At 39.3% G+C, this 24,348-nt stretch overlaps 1 long non-coding RNA gene across 2 annotated transcripts; it reads left to right on the forward strand.

Annotated features, from left to right (window-relative positions):
• Positions 1-1,798: 1,798 nt before the first annotated feature.
• LOC128837911 (uncharacterized) lies at positions 1,799-24,348 on the forward strand. Of its 2 annotated transcripts, XR_008445066.1 has the most exons (3): positions 1,799-2,023; positions 3,966-4,117; positions 22,440-24,348. It is a non-coding gene; the product is annotated as an uncharacterized LOC128837911 (long non-coding RNA). The 2 variants fall into 2 exon arrangements; XR_008445067.1 differs by lacking the exon at positions 3,966-4,117.

Consider the following 24,348-nt stretch of genomic DNA (forward strand, 5'->3'; position numbering starts at 1 on the left):
CTAGTTATTAACAAATCCCACTGCTTAGTTTCTGAGGTCAGATGCGATCACAACCTTCACGGACTTGGAGGCTAGTCAGTATATATTATATATGGACATTAGGTTCACACTAAAACTAATTTTAATAATAAAAATGGCTGTTTATGTCAATGCATAGGGTTCACTATCTAAAACTAATAATATTTCTATTTCGGGTATGCGAACTATGCGTTTTGCCATTGGCAGGGCTTTTGAAAAAAAACTTTCCTGTTGGTTAGGGTTCATGCACAAAACGCAAAGTACATTTACAGTGCTTAGAAACAAACCACAGACATGTTTCACAGTATGTTTCAGAGAAACAGACACTGGAAGGAGCATAAGAAGTTCCTCAAGCAGAAGTCTCTAACAGAAATTAGGCAGATTTTCAGTATTTGGTTGTTGTTTAGGGCACTGATTCAGCGAAGCACATAAGCAGGGGCTGGAACAGGGATGGGTTTAAACACATGCTTACGGTTAATTAGAATTTATACAATGTTAGGGGTGATATATTAGAAATGTGCAAAAAATATCTGAAATTAAAGTTGAACATCTCAAAAAAATCAAGATTCTCGTTTTGTTTTTAAAATGGTCTAATTTTGGAGGGGAAAACCAAAATGTTAAGACTTTTATTTAAAGTCAAAAACAGGTCAAATTTTGAGTGCAAACAGCTGCAACTTTTAAAATTTAAAATATCTTTCAGATGAAAAATCAACTTGCCTGGAAAGCAATTTTGCAGAAATATGAAAAAAATAAGTTTCCAGACTGTGAAACAGATGAGAATATAAATTATTAAAATCATTATGTGGAATTCACAATTACACACTACCTGTACCACACTGACATCATTGCCTGATGCCAACAAACAGAACAGAAAAAGGAACTGATCAGCTACAATATTTTCACTTTAGTCTTTCCTCCCCCTCCCCCCCCCCCACAGATTAACTGCAGTGTGAATTATTGAAAACACCCACACAGAACCTGGAATGCTGCCAGACATAGTTGCTACCTCTGTCCAAGTTGCCTCCCCATACAGTTTGAGCAGCTGCCACTCACCTATATTTTAGTCAGTAGACTAGTATGAATCTGAAGCAAAGTGAATTGTTGTAACTTCACAGCTGGCCAAAACATGCAAGATGGCATCCCCTGAGCTACTGAGAAATGCAGAGACAACCTTAGTGTCAATAAAAAGAAAAATTTCCATCTAGCACCGTAATTCCCTATAAGTCATCTCCTTTCACATGTGAAAGTAGAATTAGCAAGAGCATTGGAATTGTCGTCCTACTTCATCCCCTCCCTCTTACCTTCACTCAGTCTCTGTGGCAGCATTCTCATCACCTCCAAGAGCTGAGGACAAAGAATTATCCCCTAAGCCTAGTGCCTTAACCAGAAAAACAACCTCTCTCCTTGATAATGGTTTCTATTTAGGAATAATACCTTGATTTTTTTTCATAGACATTGTGACAATCTGTTCATCCCTTTTACAAGACTATGACAAATTTTCTACAAAGTATGCTTTGTGACACATTTGAAAATTCATTTTGTTCATCATTATTGTCCTGCCAAAATATGTGAGGCAATATTGTATAAAAAAATATCTACTATATAACATTACTGAGACGTTCCAAGTTTAGAAAAGCAGCCCCAAACCAGTTCCTCAGAGACAAAAGGCAAACTGACACCTCAGCCAGGTGTCAAAGAAATCAAATGGATCATTGCCTGGTTAAGTAGCCATTCTTTGGTAGGAAAAAGGGTGAGAGAGAAATTTACATATTGGCCAGGAAACAGCTGGAGGTTCTCTCCCCACAGTGTCTCCTGAACCCCAGCTGGAGATGATTCTCAGACAAGAGGAAAGAGTATAAAAATGGGAGACAGCTGTCCCAACTTATTCCTCCTTTTCTCTCTACTCATAGCAGCCACAACATCTGAGGAACAAAGAAACAGCTTAGGACTGAGAGAGGGATCCTGTCTGAAAGGAGTTCAGACAGTAAGACTGCTGAAGCATGTGGTGAGAGACTTTTGCTTTGAATTCACTTAGCTTGTTAAGTTAGGTATTAGTTGCATATGACTTTTTATTTCTTTGTAACCAATTCTGATTTTATGCTTCATTATTTGTAATTACTTAAAATCTATCTTTTTATAGTTAAACTTGTTTTATTGTTTTATCTAAACCAGTGTGCTTAGATTGAAGTGTTTGGGAAACTCCATTTGAGATAACAGGATCTGTGCAAATTAATAAATGACAGACTTTATATGAGCTTGTGTTGTGCAGAAGGGTGCTGGGCAGTACAAGATGCACATTGCTGGGTGAAAGTCAGGGACTTGGAATTTGCTGATGTTGTTCTGCAGTGTAAAGCAAGAGTGGCTGGCTATAGCACTCATACCAGTTAGTTGGGAGTAATTTCCATGCCAGAGGCTGTTTGGGAGCAGACCAGGAATGGTTGCTCTTACAGCGAAGCAGTGTAAAAGTCACCCTAGGTTGGAGACCTGCAGGGACACAGCTGGTCAACAGTCCAGACTGTACCCTGGGTAATGTCACAGACATCTGTACTCCATCTTCGTTTGTTCCAGGTAACAGCAAATACACAACTTGACATTGTGATCCCAAATACAAAATAAGAGTTCCCGATAACAGAGTATATACAAGCCTGTATTAGGAATACATGGACAGTATAGATCTCAAACCAGATGACACCAGAGGAAACCAACTTTCCCCCCTTGTGAAACTATGATGTGACACAAATATAAAATGATGATAAAACAATTCCTAGTAACTAGGAGAACTACAGAACGCAGTTGTTATAATTTATTAACACAGCAACTAGGAGCCCTAGCAAAGAACCAGGATCCCATTGCCGAGTGCTGTACAAAAAACAAAAAGGCGATTGCTGCCCCCATTATATTCTAGCAGCTCCCTGCTGGTGAGAATCATTCAGGAAGGTACTTAGTAGGAGAAATTGTGAGGGATTTCCTCATATTTCCAGATGCCTTAAAGAGCTCAACAGAAATGCAACCTCTCTGAAAAGCCAAATATTTCTTGCCCCATGTGACTGTTCTAAATAAAAACAACTTGAATTCCACATATATCTGAAATGGTATCCTCCAAGGGATTCCTGGAATCTAGGCAGAGCTGTCTAACAAAATAAGGGGCAGGGATCCATGGAGGTGTGGTGGAAGAAGACAGAGAGGGACCATCCCCACAGGGAGCCAGGGAAAGTCAGTGAAACACTAGCATAGAAGAGAGGCTCTTTCACATTTTGTCTTGTGCCCTTTTAAGTCCTGATTGTGGCTGGGTCCCAATGACATAGGGAAGTGAAAGCAAATTGTCCTGGAAGCTAGATTTAGATTGTTGGCAGGGGCAGGAAGGGAGTTTGGGTGCTGAAGTTCAATGGCAGCTTCCTCTGAAAGGGATTTACTTACAACTGCAGTGCCAGTGAGACCAGGAACTTAGTGACTAAACAGAAAGATGGGGGGGGGGGGCGGGGAAGAGGAGTTTACATTTATATGTACCAGAGAACTTTTTGGAGGAAAGGGAACATATACAAAAGGAATGTCTCCGTTTCAAGCAAAGTGGAACCAGACTACTAGCATAGTAAAGTGACAAAGGTTTGCTGAGTGTTATTTAAACTTGGAGCTTGGGGAAATTCAACAGATACAGAGGAGCATTCAAGTTAGATACAGAGAGTTGATAAATAAAATAGCGATAAAAATGTATCTCTGTATCCAGTGAAAGATAGCACCAAAATTATGGCTGAACTGGAGAAGTGACAGGGTGAGATCCTAGAATTAAATTCTATAAAAATAAAACGGTGTTTGAATATATTTGTAATTATTTATATTTAGTAATGTAGACCCTTAAAAGCAAAAATAGGTGAATTAGAATGCCTGGCAATGGAATTGGAATTTACCATGATAGATATTACTAAGGCCTTGTCTACACTACCGGCCAGATCGATAGGCAGCGATATGTCCAGCAGGGGGGGTCGATAAATCGACTGCCGATTGCTCTAGTGTCGACTCTGGTACTCCACCTCAACAAGAAGCACAAGGGGAATCGATGGGAGAGCGTCTCTCGTTGACACACCTCAGTGAAGACACCGCGGTAAGTAGATCTAAGTACGTCGACTTCAACTACATTATTCACATAGCTGAAACTGCATAAATTAGATCGATTGCCTCCCCCTTCCCACCCGTCTCCCCCCCGTAGTGTAGACCAGCCCTAAAACATGAGGGAATGAAAAATATAATGGAATAATGTATTCCCTGGATATAAGCAATACGAGATGGAAAGACTAGGTTGCAGAAGTGAGGGAGAAGGCAATATTCTACCACCTTAGTAATCAAGAAGAGAACGATAAATACATATTGTTGAGGGAAGTCAAAGAGGCAACTAAATCTAATAAACCAGTAAGAATGGGTGGCTTCTAAGCTATCTACACTTAAACTGTTCAAATGACAAAATGGCACAAAGTTTAAAGCAGCAATTTCTCTGCTGCTTAAACAATTGTTCCTTGGAACAGCTAGTTCTAGAAGAGGCAATTCTCAACTTAATTCTGAGTAACAGAGGAATTGTTTTAAGAAGTAACTATAGTTGAGCCAGTAAATGAGAGCATCAGAGCCAGCATTTTTAGCCCTGCGGAAGACAGGCTTCCATGTTTTTGTATTCCCTCTTTTGAATTTGGACCATCTGTAGCACAAGCTTCTGTCAGCCAGAACCAAGTGGGTGGTGCTTCATTAGCAAAGAATGCAGCTGAATGCAGATTGTTTTTCAGAGATTCATAGGCCAGACTAGGAGATCACTATGATCTCTTCTGACCTCCTGTGTAACACAGGCAATATAACTTCCCCCAAATAATTCCTAGAGCAGATCTTTTAGATAATTTTTAGATTAAGATTGGATGCTTGTCAATGATAGAGAATCCACCACAACCCTTGGCAGGCTATTGAGTGGAGTTCTGTATTCATTCCCAGCCAGTAAACACACTTTATCCCAGGTAAAGGCAGCTATCAATGCCCAGGTGTAAGACCTGTCCTTTTTGTGTGACTTGGTTATGTATTATATATTTAATGAGGCAGGACAACTGCTCTCCATCCTCAAAATATGATTCTATCCTACACACACACTTTATGTTAGGGTCCCACTGAAAAATAGCATTAAGTCCCATTCCTCTGCTTATATATATATATATATTGGGAAATGGAGCAGCTCTGTCATAAAGTGCTTAAATACAAGAGTCAAGTTAGCCAGGATTTTATTTCCCATCCATGGTTCCCATTAAGTTGAATTGTCTCCTGTCTTCCTTGATGGTTTGGTTCATATAGTTTAGGAGAAACAGGAGTCAGTCTGGATTAATTAGCATTCCAATGTTTTCACTTCTCAGCTGAGTTCAGTGAGACTATTCACATGTTTTAAAAGGCCATAATATTTCCAGAAAAACAATTTTGGTCAAACTAAAGTACAAATCATACCTGCAAAAAAGGTAGATTTCTAAACCTTTCAATTTTAGTGAAAGAACCCAAATCTGACACAAGCAACTATCCTGCTATTTCCAAGGAGTTGGTAATAGTCATATATTAAAAGCTTTATTTAAGAGATTAGGTGAAGGAGATCTGAGCCTTATATGAGGCGGATGGTCAAGCCTGGCTTTCAGATTTACACTCACCTTTTCTTAAAGTTTGCTGTAACGTATCAAACTCAAAATCTGGCACAAAACACTGCTCCAGCTAGTTTCAGTTGGATACATTATTATTCTTCCCTTAATGTCCTTAACTGTTGCACAGAGTAGCTGTGTGTTAAACTGGTGCCCTGTTCCATTCAGGAAGTAACTATTTCACTAAAGAAAAGTTCTCTCAGTCTCAGTTTTGTGAGGCTTGAGTGCTTTGTAATTTTTAGAGAAACGGCACTGTAGAAATGCACATTAATTATTTAATGGTTTATTTGTGCTTAGAAAATGGCATTACTAATCAGTAGAGTAATGTCAAGAATAAGAGTATATAGTGAAGTTTGCTTTCCTTGATGTAAATATTTTCACAGTGCATATGTGAGCCTTTTTAGAACATAATTCTTTGTTGGCCATGTTTAGAATCCTTCCGATTATTTTGATTATCCTTGAAAAGAACATAATCCCATTACAAAATTATATTAAGCAATGTTTATTGACAAATGTCTTATAGTGCTGCCATGAAAACGGGTCATATCTTAATGGAACAAAATGTACGTTATATTTTCATGACAGTACAAGGATTGAATGCTTGCCAGCGGCTGTCCCCATATCTATACTCTTTCTATGCTATTCATTCAACTAAGAACTTATTTTAACAAGAAAGCTGGTTTTCATACAATTCCACTCTGAGTATTGCACAACAGAACGAACAGAAGGAAGATCAACTTTTTAAATATGCTTGAATAAATTCAAAAATAAGCAATCACCAATGATGTGAACACTATGGGCGAGTTCAGCTGTGGTGTAAGCAAATGGAATTGCACCTACTTACACTACAGCAGAATTTGGCCTTTTGTGATCAACACAATTAAATCTGTTTTTCAGATAAATTACCTCATTTACTTTGAGCCTCCTGTATCTTTAATATATCCTGTCAGTTCCCAACTTTAGAACTGTGACCTTTTTCAACTATGTACTGAAATTCTAGTTAGATATTAATAATTAAATGTAGTAGCAGTTAAACCACATTAAACCTTTTGAAATCAGTTCATCATTAATAAATTGCAATGATGTCTACTTTGGAACTCATACTTCATTTGATGACATTATGCAACAGCCAGCGTCAAATCTTGCTGATCTTATTCATGTAAGTAATCCCATTTACTTCAGCAAGATTTGTAATGTCCCATATGGGGAAAATCCACACATTTTTTTCCAAATATATTGTACATGACCACTTTTGGGAGGAACTCATTTACCTTAATGGTTTGTAAAGTATCTGGCTCATTATCAGTTCTAAACAACTAAAATATACATGAAACAAACTATGAAGCAGATTCTAATCGTAGGCCACACTGCATTGATTGCAAAGTGATTATTAATGTATAAAATATGCTGCAGACATATTAAGGGACCTACACCAAAAGTCACATACACACAAATAGTATTTGCTTTCACTCCTTCCTTAACCTTGTACCTCGGTATTACAGAGTTTTGAAATCAGTGTACTATAGTATTTGCTTCTATGGGGGTTTTGCCTACATAAAGACAGCAAGAGCAGGTCCCATATGAGCTATCCTAAACCAATTGCTTGGCATTGGAAGCAAGACAACAACCTTCATGTGGTGGTCCTATTAAGTGCTGATATTTGTCATGCTTTGTGCAAATTCACTAACATACCAGTGTTGTCAATTGGCCACTGGACATCGCATTACTGACCTCCCAGTGAAAGTAGCAATGATTATATTTCCTCAAACTGTCCTTTTCCCAACCAAAAAAGAACAGTTGGGCCAGTCTTCCAAATAAACTTAATGTAGAAGGGATGTCCAGCGAAAAAACAGATTACCTCTCAAATACTTTCAAAGACCACCACATTGTGGCTCTCCAAGAAACACACACGAAAGAAAAAGCTGCCAGACATGAAATCTATGGCTACACCAAAATCACTGCTGTCAATCATCTAAAACATGGGCTAGCAGTGTACATGCAGAATGGATTAGAGGATGTGGAAGTTTTCGAAGAATCATCGATCAGTGGAAGAGAGATCAACATGGTTAGAATCAGGGACATTATAGTAAACATATACAAGCCACCTAACATCATGTGGCCCTATCCCGTCTTACCTTCCTTTCCTCATCTGGCCATCTTCCTAGGCAACTTTAACAGCCATCATGAAGACTGGGGATACTGAGCAAATGACACAGCCAGGGAACAGATCACAGAATGGGCCTCCCTCAAAGACCTCCACCTGCTCTATGATCCAAAGCAATCTGGATCTTTTTGGTCTGAGAGGTGAACAATGGATCACAACTCTGACCTGTGTTTCATGACCCATAACAGCACAGGTATCCCACTGGCCACAACAAGAACCAACCTTCCCACATAGCCAACATCGCCCAATTATCCTCCAGATTGGCCTGGAAGTGCCTCTTCTGAAGTCAGCACCAAAGCCGCATTGGAATTTCCACAAGGCTGACTGGCCTGCCTACATTTCGGAAACAATATCAGATCCCACAGCTCAAACCGATATCTAGAATCTTTGGCCATTTTACAAACCTCCTAAAATTGACCACTAAGAAGTACATCCCATGCGGTCACTGAAAGGATTTCACCCCTACTGGACAAAAGAATCAGAGTCCCTCTTGAGGGAATACAAAAGGAGCAGCGACCCAGATAAAGCCACTGTGTTGCTTGAGTCTTTGAATTCAGTGCACATAGAAAGGTGGAAAGACTGCTGAAAGCCTTGATTTCATCCATTCAAGCCACAAGGCATGGGCTCTTTTGCAGCAACTTGAAGGATCTCCGGCAGTAAAACGACACACAGTAAAGATGACAGCAAATGCTGTTGCATCTCATCTTCTTTCTAACACCAAGATTATACACCAGGAGGTCCAGCAGGAATTCTGCAGAAACCTTCAGCAATGCCAGGAGGATTCTCAACTCTTCTCCTTGATGGAGTATGGAGAGATGAACACTGCATTGTCAGAAACCAAAAGCTGGAAAGCTGCAGGGGTTGATAACATTCCTTCAGAGTTGTTTTCAAGAAGGGAGATGGGGATGGCTGGTGGCACTTTTTACCATCATGCATAGAACCGGAAAAAGGCCAACAAGCTGGTAACAGGCAACAGTGGTTGCCCTACTGAAGCCTGGGAAACTCCCAGAAGATGTAACTAGCTATTGCCCCATCTCTCTCCTCTCAACCATCAGCAAGTTTCTGGAACGGGAGCTGCTCCACCATCTGTCTGACATTATTGAAGACATTCTCTCAGCAGAGCAAGCAGGATTTCACCCAAAGAGGAACTGCTGTGACCAAGTGGCTTCACTCACCAGCCACATTGAGGCAGGATTCCAACATAAGTTGTTGATTTGTTCTTGGCATATGACATCATCTGGAGACAGGGCCTTCTCCTCTCAATCTCCCGTGTCACTTACCACCAGTGAACGATCCGTCTCTTGGCAGCGATGACTGGGGTCTCCCATTTTAAGGTACACATTAATGGCCAGATAAGTAGACCAAGAACTGTTAACTCTGGCATCCGTCAGGGCTCTGCCCTGGCCCAGATACTTTCTAGTCTATATATTGCAGATAGATCATTGACAGAGTCAAAGAAATTGATGTATGTGGATGACATTGCCCTAGCTGTTCAGCACACAAGCCTCCATACCATCAGGTGCACCTTAACCCGAGATCTTAGCAGAGTGGCTGATTGTTTCCAGTATTGGAAACATAGGCCTAACCCGAAAAAAAACCTGTAAAGCTGGTGCAGCTTTACATCTGAACAATAAAATGGCTAATATCAAACTCAATGTGCAGTTTTCGGTGAGAATGTCAGCCATGAGGCTCACACAAAGTATCTCAGCGTTACACTGGACCAGTTCAACCTTTTGACAACACCTTGAGAACATCCATGATAAGGTCAGGTCTCCTGTTGCGCTTATCAGGAAACTGGCTGAAACATCATGGGGCTCCAGTTCATGGACCCTACAAACCACCAGAATTACCTTGGTATATTCTCCAGCTGAATAGTGTGTGCCAGGTCTCACAGCAGTCACACTAAACTCCTTGATACTCAACTGAGTAACACCACGTGCATAGTGTCAGGGACACTCAAACCAACTCCAGTTGACTGGTTACTGGTCCTATCGCACATCCAGCCTCTATATATTAGAAGAGCTGCCCAGACATCTCTCTCAGCCATGTCAATGCAAACGCAAGGATCCCATTGCATGATAACTTGCAGAACCCACCAAAGACAAGATTAAAATCCCGCACCCTCTATGGAACCACATCAAGACCCTTACACTGAAATTCAACACTGAGGCTCAATGGAGAGCCACATGGAGTGTTTCGACTGCTCAAAAACAAACAGCTCATCGTTGACCCTGCCAAGAAACCACCAGGTTGAGATTTATGTCGGAAAGACTGGTGCAGGTTGAATTGCATCAGTGTTATACTTATAAGAAGCACACAGAATATTTTTCAAGGGGATAAGGCAATATGCCATGTTTATTGAGAGTTCAATTTAAGCATTAAAATCAGCATATGCTTCATTCTCTCTCTCTCACACACACACACACACACACCCCAAAGGTTCTGCAGCTGGATCTTATAGTTAGTTAGACTATAAGTTAGGACTAAGTTAGCAGTCCTTAGCACTGCTCTGCCAGTTTCAGTGGTCAGCTGAAACTATACAGGAGGGAGGGGGAGTTGGGGCCTCTTCCCTTGGGCAGAGATCTGCATGTCTCTTCCTCCTGACCAGGGCTTTTTCCAGAACTGCACAATACCCTGCCTATACTGTGAAACCCCCAGCAAACCAGACTGCTTTCTCTCAGAAGGCTATACACAGCATAATTGCCTGGAGTTGTAAGTTACCACACAGTTCTTTATAAGCAAGCACCATCTTTTCTTAAGGTGAAAGCATTACAGAGTGTAATAAAAAATAATAATCCTACATTCATGCTAAAAGCTTACAGAGATCACCCCCAACTCCAAACTCAGGCTCTGGCAGGTGTCAGTCCTCCAAAATCCACAACTATTTCTTCTCTGTGGTATAACTGTCTCAAATTCAGAACCACAATGAATAATTCAGTCTTTCCTTTACACAGCTTGGGCCTTTGATCTTGGCCTCATGGAACAGGTGATCCTCAGACAATGGGTCATTCCTCAATGCTTAGCTGCAAAAGCTGGGTTTTTGCATAATCAAAGATAAGGGGAGGTGAACACAAATTCTCCCTAGGTATTCCTCAGGAAAACCACTTAGCACATTTTGTTCCAAGAGTCCATTCTTGTCTACCATATTGTTCCATATGTGACCACATTGTTCCATATGTGACCCTCACATTGGTCACATCTCCCGCCCTTTAGGTGTTACCTACAATCTTGGCTCACAATAATACATGAACCTTTCATAGAATATAATGGACCCCAAAGATACTAAAACTTAATTCAATTGGGTTTCACAAGGATACTGCAGGAAATTGCCATAACAGCTATAAAACAAGTGCATAAATTAAAATGAACCAAAAGATAATTGATAATTTGTATGCAACCAGGAATCCTTTCAGTGCAAAATATCGCTTTTTGGTTTCATTGCCCCAAAAACTTGTTTAGGGTCAGGGAAAAGTGAGGCAAAGATAGGCAACCAGATAGCAACTGTGGGAAAAAATGGGAGAGGGGGTGGGGAGTAATAGGCACCTATATAAGAAAAAGTCCCCAAAAATGGGACTGTCCCTATAAAAATGGGACATCTGGTCATGGTAGGCAAAGAACAAAGATTTCTAAATCTAACAAGTAATCCCATCTGACCATGTTCTTGCTCTTTTCTATTCATCTCCATAATCTACAGAATTATTACCAATGTCATCACTTGCAACTGCCCCACATATAGCACAGCCCTTCTCTGGAGACCTCTCAATGCCCTGCCTTGAGGCAGAGGGACAGAAAGTGGGGGGGGGGGGGGGGAAAAAGCTAGCAGGCATTACCCTCTCCTCCACAGCTAGGGAAGAAGAGTAGTAACAGAAGTAGAGAAACAGATTTGTATGGAAGGGGAAGGAAGGGTAAAATATTCAGTTAAACTGAATGCTAGACACATACCCAGGACAGACAGAGGTTGATTTTCAGATATCAACCAAATATAGAAGAGAACTGAGTTTGTCCCCTCAAAGATGCTTAATAAAGATTTACTAATCTGGTCATGGACAATGGGTGAATGGAAAGAAATTTAAAAAGTCTGAGAAAATGAAATTTAGTTCGTACCCTATGGAAAGAAATTGTGGATTTCCTCAACAGTGGAAGAAAAGAGAAGTTCTAGGAAACAAGAGTTTATTCACATCTAACTTCACTGTTGCCTGAAGTGTATTGTTCTATTGTTGCTTGGAGTGTCTCAATTAGATTTTCTACATATGCACAAATATAAATAGACAAGAAAACAGATGAATATTTGACACAATGAAGAAAAAAATCTCCAGGCAAGTCACCCTAGGCTATAAAAATAAAAAGTATCTGTATGCTGACTTTCCAAACAAAAATCAGTATTTCTCTGTAAGCCACATTTTTCAGAGGCTACAAAGAAACATTCCCCAGTAGAGGACTATGGTTCAAGTGAATTATTTTGTATACATTATGAAAGATATGTATGGTTCTCTCTCTTGATGTTTTGGGCCTCCAGGGAATCAAGGAAGTTCCACTATAAATATAGAGATGTTCAGATGCTCATGTGAATTAAAGATTTACTTCATTGTTTCCAGTAGTCAGAAGACCATTCTATGTTGTATGTTCCCTTTTTGCAAAAATAGCACATCTTGATAGGAAAAAAGGGCTCTGTGTTCAGAAAATTGCTATTTGGTCATTCTTATTATGTAGCATTAAGGTTACATAATAAGTAAAGGAACATTGTGGCTAGCAGAGGTAGCTTTTGTACTAACATAATAGAAAATTGTTTTATAATGTTTAATACATCTTTCCCTGTAAAATCAGTCTACATTAACTAGAACTACATTAATTTCTGGAGTGGCATTATTACTTAACTACATTGTGTGATTATGATTTATATATGATGAGAGATGGTTACATAGTAAAAAGCAAAACAAAATAACCCTGATTTATGAATATTTTCATAAATAAAACACCAAGTCTGATAAGTAGACTGAATTTGTCAAGTTTGTTTTTCAATATTTGCTACTCCCTTCACTCTTCTTCAGCTCCTGTTTAAAAGTTTCTGCTCACTGAAAGAATAAATGATATAATAGCACATGACTCAGGTATCCAGTCACACACAGATAATGAACAGTAAAACCAATCAGTTCATGAACAACCCATAGGCAGAAAATTATTCTTCTAAATTGTTCAACAGATACAAATACATTCATAGGAATCAGGATCAGTTCAATCATTAAAGGGGGTACATTTGTAATCAATATTATTCATAGCAAATTGAACCACAACCTCCTCTAATACTACCTGTAACAAATTACGTGTGTATGTCTGTGTGCACATGTGTATGTATACACACATACATATACATAAACATTTTGAACACTACACTTTTGTATGATTAAATGTTTATTGATTTTTCATAAAGAAACAATGAAAAGTTCAGAAAAAAAGGAAATGGCTCGCAGCATGGGTGTGTTTCCAAAAAACACACACTTCACAGGATCTCCTAAAGAATTATGAAATTCTGCCATTTTACAACTTGTCAAAGCTGCAAGACCAGAAAATACAAAACCAGACAATACTACCTGGACATAACATGCTATGGTGATATTAAGAGCAATAAAATAGGAGAAGATGTGCATGAATGGGAAAAGGAGGTATGGAGAGGACCAGGATGAGTGGAGGAGGGGCTACGTGGAATGGAGGTTTGGGGAGGGGAGGAAAGGAAAAAAGAGGAGGGGATTAAGTGGAATGGAGGTTTGGCATTCCTTGAGCCATCTCAACATTTTTATCCAAATGTTTCTAGAAACTGGATCCAAATTTCTTCCAATTCTTATAACTGCTCTTTACGGTGAGAAGCTATTTTAAATTTGTCTGCTAACTCAGACAGCTCCAAATAGCACTGCTCTATTCTGAGCATAAGCCTACTCTTCCATTTTTGTAAAATCATGTGCGTGGTTTGTATTAGACACCACAGAGGTTGTACAATGTAAAGCCCTTATCCTCTGATGTTTGTTGGACAGTCCTGTAGCACGTTACAGTGCTAACAGCCAGGCAGCAGTGTAAAGAGGTGGACACGAGTTAAAATAGCACTCTGTTACTTACCTGCTGAGCTGGGGTTAAATCCACCACAAAGACTGTCTCTTAGGGTTGCAATGATCACCAAACACTACACTTTTACAAATATCAGGCCAGATTTGATACCCTTACTGACATTGCTTTATGCCTTATTCAGCAAATAGACCCACTGAAACCAATGAGACAACTTGTGGAGCAGGATGCTACTTTGCATCGAGAATGGTGTCAGCATTATAAACCAATAGGAAACTAATTGTATAAAATCAAAGGCAGTGATCTTTCTATGTTGCGCTCATTAACACAATAAATTACTATATTTAAAAGGTCTTTACTTGACCGTTGCTGCTGGTTACAAAGAGTACTTGCTTGGTCTTTTCATCTTCCACACCAGCTGTCTTTTTCTTATGGTGCAGTATCCATATCAGTAGCTAGTGGTATTATTTAGTGTATGTGGCAATATTCCGCTGAGTGCTTCTCATTTTTCTGGAATCTTCAAGATAATTATCCTGTTCCTTCCAAAAACATGTCCACTATGTAGTTGTATTATATAGGAGCATTCTTCTCTTTGACCAGCATTTGGTTTTCCTTTTTTCCTCCTTGGCACACATGGAGAGGAAAGCTTCATTGTTACTTTATAACAGCTTTCCTGTCATCTTTATTAATTGAGACAATTGTTTTGTTTAAATAATGCAGTTGCAAATGACCATCTTGTTTTCATATATCTACCTATTAGTGGGCTGGCTATTCCAGATTAGCCTCTCAGGTAATTTTCTACCTGCAGATATAGTCAAAGAAGGACCCTGTTTATCTTCTGCTTTCTTGAACATATCTGACATTTTGAACAGAACATTCTGCTAACCCTTTTGACATGAGATATTTTGGCATCCATGTATCATGCTCAAACTGCAAATGTTTTGGGGAAAGCTTTAAATTTTGGACCATTGTCTGAAAACACTTTGTCAGGGTTTCCAAGTTTTGCCAAGAGATTTCAGATAATAAATCACTGTCTCAGTCAGTCCTGTAGAAGACAACTCAAAATTGCCACACTCAACTACCACCACAACATAAAAAGTATTTACCTCCTAAGTAAAAATGGTTAATCTGTCCATTTTGTGAAGGTGTTTCTGTAACTTATTGAGGACTCTGGTTCCTTCGGCTATCATGACCAACATATTTGACACAGTGAACAGACCACAGCTATGTCAGCAGACTGTACTTATACAAGGCTAGTAAAGGATTCCTCAAACTCTGTTTTTGCATTATTGCATACTACAACCTTCTTTATGAATGTGACAAAACATTTCCTCTTTCCTCATATTGTCTGGAAACACTAATTTTCCATTTTAACCAACAACAAATGTTAATTAATCATGAAGATATCAATGATGAATTGGGGATTAAAGACAGGTTTCAGAGTAACAGCCGTGTTAGTCTGTATCCACAAAAAGAACAGGAGTTGGTAAGACAACTCCCACGTGTTCATGCTCTGTGTGTGTGTGTGTCTATATATCTCCTCAATATGTTCCACTCTATATGCATCCGAAGAAGTGGGCTGTAGCCCACGAAAGCTTATGCTCTAATAAATTTGTTAGTCTCTACGGTGCCACAAGTACTCCTGTTCTTTTTAGGGATTAAACACCTTCCTTTGTCTTTGGCCATCCCCCTAGTATCCTCCTTTGTACTTCTGCATCCTCAGAAGGTTTCTGTATCAACTTCTATATTTAGTCAGAGAATGTTCAATTTTCATTAACCACCTGCACTTATGCCTCTGTCACATTACATACTTGCCTCCTTGTCTACTAAACGTGTCCTACGTCATGTATATGCAACAAATACAGCTGGAAGATAGCTGTAAATTTTCAGTGATTTATTGCTCAAAGCAAAAGCAATTGGTATACCATCCAACAATAAAGCAGTACCCCGTCTAGCTTGCAGAGTCAGAATTACTAGTTTGTTTTGATCAAAATAATGCATCATAAAAACTATCCGCTTACCCCACAGCCATTCAGCCTGCAATAACTCCTTAAGAGCCTGATTCTGCATTTCTTTATCCATCCAAAACTTCAGCTGATTTTAGTTTGAATTTTGGGAGGGCAAGTAAATCAGGATCAGTTTATGCAGTTACTGTGGGCACTTGTGTCAAGAATTTGTAAATCTGTATAACCATTCCTGTGAATTTTTGAGATTTCACTCCAATCCCTAATTGAGTATTTTCCACCAATTTTAAAAACAGCATTAATTTCCCAGATATTTTTGTTCTAATGTTGCTGTATGTCATTTTCCAATTTTTTTTAACTCTCTAGCTTTCTCCCAAACCAGAATAAGTGGCAAAAAAACAATTTCCTTTAAACACCTCAATTACCTTCCTGGGAAACAATTCTGATACACTAGAGATGACAAAAGAGAAACCAGAGAAAACCGTTTCTTCCAAACAGGGGCATGCACAAGGGGGCAAGCAGGTGCACAGTCTCCTCCTCGCCCCACCCCAAACAGCAGAGGCACAGAGCCCCTCCAAAAGCAGTGAAATTTAAATTCCTGCACATGCCCCTGCTGCCAAATGAGACGTACAGTGAACTGTTCTTGCTCAGGGATTTTTGACAAAGTTTACTGGATGTGTCCAGAACAGTGGCTCTAAATATTTCACTAAGTCTGCTACTTTTCCTTCCACAACAAAGAGCTGAAAATGTTTTCTTGTAACTTTAAGTTCTAGGATCTAAACATATTCAGAGAATTATTTGATTTTTCTACTCCCACCAACTACACAGCCATGTGGTCCACTGTGTTTTTCCACTGTTAAATTCATAATACATACAAGATCATACAGTGAAAATTAATTTACCTACTATATTATCCTTATTTCTGATCACTCAAAAGACCGTTTTTTTTTTGGGGGGGAGGGGGGGAGGGAGGAGAAGGAAGTATGTGTAGACTCAAATAGACTAGGAAAGAATATCCTTTCTCGCTATACGTTATCATTCCCATTCTGACCTGAAAAAAATAGCAAAATCTGTACCAAAGATTTTGAGATTGTACCAGCTTTAGAGTTCCAGTTCCAGCATAATTATATCAGTATTTTTAGCCAGCAGCAGCTCCCATTTACCAAGAACATAATAGTCCTGATTCTCTTCTCACACAAGTGTAAATCAGGAGTAATTCCATTGAAATCAATGGAGTTACACTGCTGGCATAAGTGACAGGAAAATCAGGCCCACTCCATCTTGCTGTTGAACAAGTTCCATCGCCCTGAGCCACACGTGGTAAGAGATGGGAACACCAACAGCGGAGACAGAATGGGAGGACAGGGGTGGGGAGCACAGAAACAGAACAAAGAAGGAAAAGAACAAAATTGGGAGCTAAATAGAGGGGAAGCAGAGACTAGAAGAAACAGTGAGAAGGAAATAGGGATGAGAGACAAAGGTGTGTGTTTAAAAACAAGGAGGGGAATTATACCTATGGGTTGGGGCAGGAGGTCAAAGACAAGGTGAGAAGTGTCAAGTTCTCTGGGTGACTGGGATTGCTGGGGCTGAAGGATGTGTGTCATCCCAGGACAAGGTAGGGTCTGCTGCAAAGAGCCATTCCTCTACTCTTCACCCTGAAAATCCTGGCTACTGCCCTGCCTGTCAATATTGAATGCTGGGAGTTATAAATTTATATTTTAAAAGGCTATATTATCTAATGTATGCTTTCTTTTATTCAGACCCTATATTTAGCGTGGTTCTATTGATCTGTTCCAGCCTGGTCAGAATTTAGATGTGTAAGAACCATTTTAGTCCACAGCTAAAATACAGGAGTCAAAGGCTGAAGTCTTTACTCTGTTTTAACTCACTCCTTACTCAGGCAAAACTCTCATTGTTTTCAACTGATGTTAAATTCTGTCCCCATAAACAACACTTTCACTATACAGTCTAACTAAAAATGAATCATAATTGGGATCAATCTTCAGCTTGATACCTTTCAGAAACATCAATCCAAAAAAACAAAAACAGCAACTCTGTCAAAAATAAATCAAGAAAACAGATTTACTTGTTGATATAAACCAAAGATTAATTTTTGGTTTTTACCTTCAACTGATACATACTGCAAAATATTATTCTGTACAGATCCTCCAATAAAGCTGCATCAGACCCAGATTTGACATATTCTGTTGGTGGCAAGGACAATAGTAAACTGTTTTATCACCTTGAGCAGCCAGCACTACATATTGCTGTGACATGCTCTCATGCTTTTTCATATTCAGATACTGTATATCTATCCTTTGAAGTACCTTATTCAATTCATCATCCAACTTCACATTCACAGTTTTAAAGACACTTCAGGCAAAGGGTGTCCTTTCAGTTGATCTATTTATTGTGGCAGTACCAGGACATTTTCTATGCATAATCCATTACTTTAGGGCTAAGAAAATAGTACAAAGAAAAAAGATTGTACAACATTCAGTGAGATACTCATAAACCCATCTAATTGCATCACAAGCAACCTTTATGTGCTTCAAAGACAACTCTAAATTCTCCAAAGCCCCAGCACTGTTGCACATTTTTAAATGACTTATTTCATGAAGTGAGAGGAATGTTACCTCGAACATCACTGAGCAGCATCTGAAGAGTAGCTGCTGAGCACACAGTCACAACTATTTTGTGCAAATAGTTGGTTTGACTAATATGCTGACTAAAGCTATTCTTTTTTATGCACTAGCTTAATAATTATATACAGCAAGTATTCCAGTATATTCAGCATGCCTTATGGTTCATCTTTCATTACACAAACCAAGATGAAAGAAAAAGGAAATTGGAACACACAATTATCTGGACTTCCTAGACTCTTACTTTAAATAAAGTAAACAATACCTTGAAAAATATTGTCTTGGGATGTCAAAAATTTAGGGGGGGGGTATATACTTAATTAAAAGTTAAAGCTGTACATGAACTGTGAAGTCAGTCATGAAGTGTTTTTGTCAATGAACTGCTTTTCTGAAAGACAGCAGCAGAGATTCCTGCAAAAATCCAGAAAGGGCTTTAGTCTAATACACCTCTATCTCGACATAACGTTGTCCTCGAGAACCAAAAAATCTTACCGCGTTATAGGTGAAACCTCATTATATCAAACTTGCTTTGATCCACTGGAGTACACAGCCCCGCCCCCCTGGAGCACTGCTTTACCACGTTATATCCGAATTCGTGTTATATCGGGTCGCGTTATATCGGGATAGAGGTGTACATACTCAAATACGAACCATAAAAACAATTTCTGATTGTCCCTCAAAACAATTTTTTTGATTGCTCAGTAAGATTTTTGGGGTCAGAGTTGTTCTTGAGAATGACTATTCTGTTTCTTATAATTATCTCTAACCCAGCTAGTCTGCATTTAGCAACAGTCCTTTAGTAAGTGCTCTAAATGTGCAAAATACATGACTATCTGAAGCAGTTGCAGTTTTTCACATTAGGAGTAGCGCTGGGCAAAATACTCAAACATTTTTCATCAAAACAGAAGCACTGATCCAAACATTCTACATTTTTCAATAAACGTTTGAGCAAATGCCCCTTGCCTTCACACTACAATCTGAAATATTGTGATAAATTCACACATGTGAATTGACAAACCTGCTTTTGGGAGCTCTCCCAAAGAGATTGGGTGGTCTAGTGGACCAAGTACAGATAGGAGCCAGCCAGAAGCTCTTGTCACAATTGTCACTGTAAGGATAAGGCCTTGTCCTGTAGCCATCCATATTGTAAGGCCTGAAGCCTAAGATCTTTGTCTGCAGCCAGATTAGAAGGCAGCAGCCATTAGCGGAGAAGCAGGAAGTCACATCCTCACATTCCAGCTAAATTACTTTAAAATAATGTAATATCAGGCTGTTACGAAGGAGACTCCGTCCTAATGGCACCCACTATCACCAGATAAAGGAACAGATCTTAAGATGGTTAAAGAAAACTTAATTTGATAGCATTCTGTCTGGCAAGAAATCACTTATCAATAGTTGTGGTTGTGAAATCTTAATTTCTTTATTGTTGTGTCATAATGGTCCCCACTTCCCTATTGTTTGTCTCTGTCTGGTTCTTTGATTGTTTGTCTGTTTTGTTAAGTATTAATTAATTAAGGTGGTGGAATATGATTGGTTAGAGAATTTTGTTAGGATTGGTTATTAAAATTTTAGTAAAATAATTGGTTAAGGTATAGCTAAGCAGGACTCAAGTTTCACTATATAAACTGCGGTCCAAAAGGAAGTTCTTTGGAACCAACTCCAGAATACAGCCCCAAGAACAGAGTTGCCAGATCTCAACACACTGCCAATGACACCATGCAGAAACTGGAGTCCCCCAGATGGACCTGATCCTGACTATCCATCAAGAAAAGTTCATCTATCTTATTGGGAGTGGTGAACACTGCATTCTGATTTTTGGTGGTTACATAGGATATTACTATTTAAGGCTCTTTCACTGGTAAAAGACCCCGTAAACCCGCAAAAGAAAGGATGTTTGCCCAGAGCCCATGGACGAGTAAAGTTAGGTGCCTTTCACCTGTAGCCCTAGGAACTGGGAAAGGGTGAGTGTTTAAATTAAGAGGCTTACGCTTTGAGTCCTAGGACCTGGGTAAAGGTGGATGTCCTAGAGTGTGCGAGTAACAGAGAATTGTGTGTGGGTAACAGCTGCTGGCTGGCCCTTAAGATATTTTACAATTATACAGCAATTTACAAACACAGTTTAGTAGGTCAGTGTCATTTAACAAATGGGTAAATTAATTCAAGGAAATCCTGTGGCATGTGATATACAGGAGGTCAGATTATATGATCACAGAGTTCTCTCCTAGGTTTATAATCTATGATCTGATACCCAGAGAGATTAAGTGATATGCCTAATCTCACACAGCAAATCAGGGTACGTTCTATACTGCCCAGTTAGCCCAGGCTCGACCCGCCGAGGTGTTGCCTATAACACCTCCTTTCTGCCCACACACAAAAGCCTGTAAAATGGTGCTTTCAACCCAAGCTAGATGGCACAGTTTGGGGTAATGGGTTAGAGCCCAAATTCTGCTTTCATTCAGGCTGGCAACTCAGCCACTTCTAACAATCTATACTGTGCCTCTTTCTTATGAATCCACAAGACAGTGATTACACAATCTGATATCACAATTGCCAATATTCCTCAAATGTGTTCCCACAATTGCCCCCCATCCCCCAGGTGCCCAAAGGCAGACAAGTTCTCCCACAATTAATCAGGAAAGAATCTTATAGAGTGGTCTAGCTATCTGCAGCACAAAGAACCAGGGATATTCCTATGTTCAAGATAGGTAATACTTTAACTGTGCACATCTCTCAGATCTCTAGCTACAGGCAAGTAGGTAAGTGTGTATTATTCCTATTTAATACATGGGGGAAAATGAGGCTCAGAAAGATTAAGCAGCAATAGAATTTCGGACCTGCTACTTCTCAGCACTGTGGCTTAATGTGCTAGACCATATGGCTTTTGGGGAGACATCACTTCTTTCTCCAAAGAAGACTGAGCACCCAGGAGCACCTAGAAGCACCCAAGCTAAGAAGTAACTGTGACAGAAGCCCGGAGACCTTGTGGGGTTCTGACCCCACCAAACTTACAGTTGCCCCACCCAGAAGAACCTGGGACCCCAACAGGATGCCACCAAGGTCCATGACAGGGCATTACTAGACATGAACCAACACAGTTGGACTAAAAGGGCCATGCTCCTAACTGGAGATACAGCAGTAGAAAGCAGCCCAGGGCAATATAAGTAGACTCCCTGCTGAGAGGTCCTCTACTCAGGCATTGACTTACCCCTGGACCTGGGCTGGGACCCAGTAGAGGGGAGGGCCTGCATCCCCCTATCCCCTCCCTTAAAGACTAAGGCACCTTGACTAAGCGGGGCAGGTAATCAAGTGCTCCAACCACAAGGCCATCTGGCCCTCCAAGCACCCTGTTACAATACTAGATGAAAGAGACAGAATAAGAGAGACTACATATGTAATCATTGTACAGTGCTCAGAATTCATTTCTAGCTATCAAAAAACTTGGCTGCATGGAGCAGACACACAAAATACAGAGTAGTATTATATTTCCACCTGTTCTGTAGTTAACACCTCTTCAATCCCCATTGGCAACCTCTGAATCATACTCACAGTTTACTGACAAATGGCTCCCAACCTAGTCCATTTATAATGCAAATATCCTTATAAGGATATTCAAGAAATGTAGATTATTTCCTTTTTTATGATAGGAAAATGTAAAATGATACTATAGTGATAGGGATATTAGAAATACCAGGTGAAATTATTTTGTAATTATAATCTAAAGGAAGCAGATAGTTGAAGGCAGCCCACTGGGAGTCTTTCTTCAATCCTTTATTTTTATTAAAGAACTTCCATTATAAAAATTTCTGTTTAGAGTATGTATTGTGTTTAAGAGCAGAGCACATGGTAGGAAGAGCTGGTTAGAAGCAGTCTAGAGTCAGCTTCACCAGATACACAGCTAGGAGCACAAGGCTCTTCTTTGTCTTATGTAACTCTGTTTTATTTCTAATAGTCTTACCTCTAAGAGTCCATACTGGGCCTCCTTATGAATCCACAAGACAACACATGGTATCAGAAGTGGAATAAAAGTGAGGACAGAGAAAAGAGGACTGTGGTGAATAAGTCAACTTGGAGATGGAGCAACTAAAAGCCCCAAAGAGCGTGCATGCGTGTGCACACACACAAGCAGCTGGCTTTGGTGAGAAAAAAAAAGACCAGCAGAATATAATTTCTTAAATGTTGCAGTGGACTTATTTAATAGAATGCAAATAAAGCAAATTATGAAACTATTTTGCAGAAATTTGAAGAGTATTGCATACTTTAAATAGGTATTTGGAAAAAAAAAAGTATATTTGAATGGTATAAATTTCACCTTACAAGACAAAAGGAAGGAGAACCCTTTGAAAAATTCCTAACAGAGCCAAAGCTAAATAAACCAAACCTGCAACCATGGACAGTTAGAGTCAATTATAAGGGATCAAATTGTAATTGAAATCAGAGATCGAAAGCTACAAAAAAGATAATTGAAAGATATGGATCTCATTTTGGATAAAACAGCAAGACTGTTCGGCAGCAGAAATCACTCTGAACAGAATAAAAATAATGGAAGGAAAACAAGACACTGCCACTCTACAGAGTGACAAAAAAGAGAAAAATGGCAAGCAGTAAGTCAGTGCAAAACAAAAACCACAGACAAACATGAAAAAAGCAAAGCACAACTTAAAAGTTTGCACAAGATTTTGACACAAACACAGACCTTTTCAATGTCCAGTTCTGGTAAGCGCTGCAATATTTGTAAGAAATACAATCATTTTGCCATCTGCAACCAGGATCAACTACAGAACAAGAAGCAAAGCATGCATGCTAATTCAATAATCCAGGTAGACAGCACAGAGCAACACAGAAGAGGAGTTCTATCTAGGAGTTGTATCTGAAGAGGAGGGGACAGATGAATGGACAATTTCTTTAGAGACTAATTGGATTCCTATAACCTACTAATTAGACACTGGTGCTCAGCTAAATGTTGTTTCAGATAAATTAGTATCAAAAGGTTTAAGAAAAAACATGGAAAATGGTGAGCAAACAGGTTAAACTGAAAGCTTATAATGGAGAACTCATTTCCACTAGAGGTACATGTGTACTAGAAGTGAAGGTAAACGATCAAAAAGAATTGATAAATTATGCAATAGTTAAAGAAAATAAAGCACCTATATTGGGTTTAAAAACCATGCCAAGACCTTAGGCTGATCCAAAGAGTGTACGTGGTACAAGGGATAAGGGACACAGGCACAGAGAAACAGTATCAGAACGTTTTGGAAAGTACAGGAAAATTAGCAACTGAATATAGCATTCAACTAACAGAGTCAAATTGTCCTGCCATTCATTCCCCTAGAAATATTCCTCTAAGTATGAGGAATAAAAGCTCAAAGAACTGGATGGTTTAGTAAAAGACATTAGAAGAACCACCTACAGAATGGCTGAACTTATTAATAGAAGGAAAAATAGGATGGAACACTGAGATTACACCTAGATTCTAAGGAGTTTAACAAATATATCAAAAGGGAACACTTTCAGTTACCTAACAGGGAAGACATTTTGGGGGATATGGCTGGTGCAATTATTTTACTACTTTAAATGCATCATCTGGATTCTGGCAGAATGCCTTAGTAAAGAGGAGCTCCAAATTATGAACTTTTATTACACCATATGGAAGATAGTGCTTTCTCAGATTACCATTTGGTCTAAAGTCTGCTCCAGAAGTCTTCCATAGAACTGTGCAGTAAATTATTTGAGGGAATTGAAGGCACAAAACTGCATATAGATGATAGCATAATAGAGGAACATAATTACAGGTTAAAGACAGCATTGGAAAGGCCTACAGCTGTAGGTATGAACCTTAAAAAAAAAAAAAAAAAAGTAAA

The sequence above is a fragment of the Malaclemys terrapin genome, chromosome 5, assembly GCF_027887155.1.
Source record: "Malaclemys terrapin pileata isolate rMalTer1 chromosome 5, rMalTer1.hap1, whole genome shotgun sequence".
In the NCBI taxonomy this organism is placed as follows: domain Eukaryota; kingdom Metazoa; phylum Chordata; order Testudines; family Emydidae; genus Malaclemys; species Malaclemys terrapin.